This window comes from Hipposideros armiger, unplaced genomic scaffold (assembly GCF_001890085.2).
Source record: "Hipposideros armiger isolate ML-2016 unplaced genomic scaffold, ASM189008v1 scaffold_3186, whole genome shotgun sequence".
NCBI classification, from domain to species: domain Eukaryota; kingdom Metazoa; phylum Chordata; class Mammalia; order Chiroptera; family Hipposideridae; genus Hipposideros; species Hipposideros armiger.
In genome coordinates, this window is record NW_017734459.1 from 4,446 (window position 1) to 9,077 (window position 4,632).

The 4,632-nt window shown below is 48.8% G+C and overlaps 1 protein-coding gene across 1 annotated transcript in view; it reads right to left on the minus strand.

The window, feature by feature from the left end:
* LOC109378750 (small G protein signaling modulator 1-like) overlaps positions 1–4,632 on the minus strand; it is a 13,916-nt gene that overhangs the window by 4,397 nt on the left and 4,887 nt on the right. The gene's annotated exons all lie outside the window — the stretch shown is intronic.

Genomic DNA, 4,632 nt, shown 5'->3' on the forward strand with positions numbered 1-4,632 from the left:
ACTGAATTAGTTTTTCAGGCTCTTTGCACGGCAGGCTTCTTCTTAGGTGTCACATGGTATGGCATCTTCTTCCCTGACCACTGTAGCAAAGGCAGCCTTCCCCCGGCCTCCATGCATCCTCTGTTATAGCTCCCCTGTATAGAGTATTTATACATTTCCTGGCTGATGGGGTGTTTGCTGTCTGTCTCCCTCTTCTAAAATATGTGTTCCCAGCAGGCATGGACTCGCACGCCTTGTTCACTGCTATATCCATGGAGCCTAGCACAGTAGCTAGGACATAGTAGGTGTTCAGTAAATAGTTTCTAAATGAGTGGATGAGTGAATGAATGAATGAATGAATGAATGAATGAATGAGTGAAACAGGTATATAAAAGAATCAGAAGGGTGTCATGTGAAAAAACAGCCCTGGAGTCCGGAAGACCTGGGCTCCAACCCGACTGGGCACCTACCACCTGGATTTGTGATCTTATTTTGGGAAATGGAAGCTCAGGGAGGCGAAGAAGCAACTCGCCCAGAGAAGTGAGCTGGCCCAGGGTGGAGACAGAATTCCAGCCCAGGTCTGACTTCCAGGCTGCGGGCTTTTTCTACCATGCTCAGTCACTCGACAAGTATTTCACAAGCACCTCTGATGTGCTAGGCACGGGGGACCCAGCACTGGAAGGGCCACTGTGGCCCTGCTCATGGAGAGGACCCTGCGGTGGCCTGAACACCCCCCTGCTCTGCTCGATTCTGGGCCTCACTCTGCCCGGAGTCACTGTGGGGCTTCAGTAAAGCGTGTCGCTTCTCTGGGACTCAGTTTCCCCACTTGAGGTTGAGGAGGTCAGAAGAGACAATCTCAAAGGCTGGTCTCAGCTCTACAACAGTGGGGCTGTGGTAGAAGGGGACCAAGGTCCTGAACCTCCCCCTAACCCAATGGGCCCCCACTCCCTTTCTGGCTGCCCTGTGGCTCACTCAGACACAGCCGCGCCAGCACATCAGTGCACCTGTCTGAGAGCACCCTTAAGCTCTCAATACCCCTCTCTCCCTTCTGGTCCCTTCTCCTTCCTGGAGGGAAAGACAGGCCTATGAGCATCCCTGGCCACATTCTCTGGAAAAACACATGGCAGTGCCCACCCCAGCACTGGCACACCAAGTCAGTACTCGCCCCGTGAACAGCTGCTGACCTCTGAGCTCAGCCAGCTCCAAGCCGGGCCTGGCTAGCAGCAGTTCTAAGCCTGAAAACTATCCAGCCAGACCTGTGAAATTAGCCCATTTTACAGATGTAGGAACTGAGGTTCAAGGAGGCTAACCAGCCCACCCAAAGCCACAGAGCTAGGATGCAGGAGAGCTGGAACTCTAATTCAGAAGAGTTTTTTCTTTCTTGGCTCCAGCGACCATATCCTGGTCCCTCAGCTACTAGTTATGTTTCTTTAGGCAAATCACTTCACCTCTCTGAACCTTGTTTCCTCATTGGGTCCAGGGCTTAGGAATAGCAACTGCCTCCAGGGCTGTGGAGGACGGAACAAGGTCACGTGCACCATGTGCTGAGCACAGAGCCTGGCGCACAGGGTGCCTGCACTAAACAGGAGCTGCATGCATGCTTCTCTGGCCTATCTCCTCACCCGGACTCCTTTACTGTTACTCTGGTCCTGGCTGAAACATGACCTGTTTCGGGAGATTCCATTCCCCTGCTGGGCTTCCTACAGCGGCTAATTTTACTACAACAATCAGAGTTATAATGACTTCTTTTTCATCAACACCTGTCCTCCCTGCCGGGCTGTGGACCCCAGACAGCGAGCCCTCTCATCTCCCTGCTTTATAGCCCGGTTCCGGCACATCGTAGGTGCTCANTTGTTTGAGTTGTTGTGTAGTGGTTTCCAATTCTTTGCAAACCTCATACAGTCTAGAGACTAACAAAATTTCAGAGTTGGAAAGATCCTTGTTCTGACCTCCCAAGGAATCTCAGGCCCAGAGACGGGGAGTGACTTGCTGGAGGCCACACAGCAGGTGGGTGTAGGCATGGGCTACATCCTACTGGCTCAGCTCTTCCCATCCTACAGCTGGGGGTGAAGAACATGGGATCTGGAGTCAGATAGGCTGAGTGGGAGCCCAGCTCAGCCACTCTCTCCCTCGCTGTGTGCCCCTGGGCAGGGGGCCACCCTCTCTGAGCTTCACTGCCAAACGGGAAGAAATCAGAACTCATCTGCCAAGGCTGTTGGGAGGAATACATGTTGACCTGCCTGTACAGTAACACCAGGAAGTTCTCACTAAATGGCGGCAACATCGTTGTAATTTTACTCCAAAGCAATCTTCTATCAACAAGAATATGGGCTGAGGCCGACCTGACATGCCCTGGATGCGCACAGCATCGAGTTTACACATTTTGGTGTCAGTCCTGAAGATAATATTTCGAGACGCTTTCCACTCCACCATTCCATTTCCTTCCCCAAGATCAGCTTTATGTGACCATAAACCTTGGACATGCTGCCTTAAAAAACAGTAGGGAGGGCTGAAAGGTACCCGAGGGTGTTTTTTTAGGGTGATGGGTTTCCTTCTAATGGTTCTGCATTCTGAGTGTGGTGTTGGTTACACAAAAACTATGGACATAATGTGTTGACATTTCATAGAACTATATAGCGAAAAAATGAGTATATGTAAAAACTGGGGAAACCCAAATAAAGTTTGTAGTTAACAGTACTGTACCAACTTCTTGCTTTTGAGACTTGTACTCTGGTTATGTAGGATGCTATCAATGAGGGGAGGCAAGAACTCTCTGTACTAATGTTGCAGCTTCTGTGTAAACCTTAAAATAAAAAGTTTAATGAAGGGGTGACCGGTTAGCTCAGTTGGTTAGAGCGTGGTACTGATAACCCCAAGGCTGCCAGTTCGATCCCCACATGGGCCACTGTGAGCTGTGCCCTCCCTAAAAAGAATCAACTATGCTGTTGTAGCATGAAAGCAATGTGAAACCAATGACCATGGCTGTTCCCCAATAAAGTTAAAAAAAAAAGTTTAATGAATCAACAACAGATTGGCATTGCTGCTCCAATAATTAATAATTCCTTCTGACTGACTTGTTCATCAGGATAACACAGGTCACACACCAAAGTCAGTCACTTCAGTGGCCCTGGACCCATCACAGGGCAGGGGGCTGAGACGTGTTCCAATTTACAAGAAGGTTAAGAGATTAACTGGAGCCCCAGGACCTGGATTTCTTTCGGTTCCTCTCCTGCCTCAGGGCCTTTGCACCTGCCGCTCCCGCTGCTGAGAACACTCTTCCCTACCCGCTTCGCGTGGTTAAATGCCTACACACCCTTCAAAGTGAAGCTTAGCTGTCACATCTCCCAGGATGCTTTCCCTGACCACCTGGATGAGATGAAACTCCACCCACCTGTCTCGGAACACCCATCACCTATAATCACAGTCACTATGAGCCTGTTCTTCCGGCTACAACATGAGCTGCATGAGGGGAAGGACTGTGCTCTGTGCGTTCACACATATCTTCCCAGAAAACAGGCAAAGAACAAAAGTTAATAATAATACCCACTGTGTGTGAAGATGTGGTTAAACACGCCCTTTCCTATGAGTATATTGAAAGCTGGGGAGATTCTCAGGTATTTCCTTCTCTCTCTCTCTCTCTCTCTCTCCTTCCCCCTGGCTAGGAAGCAGTGCTGGCCATGTGGAGTCTCATAGATTCTTCAGTGTCCCCCCACTGCTCTTAGTGCAATATCCAAGCTCTTTAACATGACAGGTGAGACCAATGTACCCCAACTTCTAGGTTATGGCACGTAGTAAGTGCTCATTAAGTACCTTTTCGGAACTAACTCGCTAACTTCCCTTCTCACCTCTCCTCCAGGGTGGCAGCAATCCCCATCCCATTTACCAAAAGAGAAAACAGAGGCACAGAAAAGCTAAGTGATTGTCTTACGGCCACATGGTTACAGAGTAGACTGTGAGCTTAATTCCCTGGAGAAGAAAGATTACCAAGATCTCGAAATCCTCATATCCTACTATAATGTGAAGACCCAGCATTGCTATTAAACACCTGAATATTCCCAAGGTTCTAAACTAGGCTAGTTCAGATTCAAATATCCAGAAGACCTGTATTTAATCGCTTTCAAATCAAGTGCACATCAAGGGGAAAAAGAGAAAGTGGCGGCATGTAAGAGGGTGCAATTCCGCAGGCTGCCAGCAGGTGGAGGCAGAGCACACCCAGGGGTCTGCTCTTTCCAGCTCACCTGCTGTTTTCCACCAGGTAATGAACAATTTTGTCCAGGACCTTCTCAAACAAGGCTGTGCGGATCCACAAGTGTTTGATGGCAAGTGGGGACAGGTTGGGCAGCTTCGGCAGTTTCCGCACATTCTCTTGGAGGCCCTGGATCTGGTTTCGCCTTTAAGACCAGTAAAGGAGGAGAAAAGATATTTGCAAAAGAGGAAATCCAACAGGACCAATATGCAAAGGGAAAAATGTTCAGCCTCTCTAGGAAATGAAGAAATGACAACTAAAACAATGAAACCATATTCTCCTGGCAAATGGGTCAAGAGTTGAAAAAAAAGTAACAATACCCAGTGACTGTGAAGATGTGGCGAAACAGACACTTTCACTTTCATACACTGTTGATGGGCAAGTCAGAATTTCATACTGATTTCTCT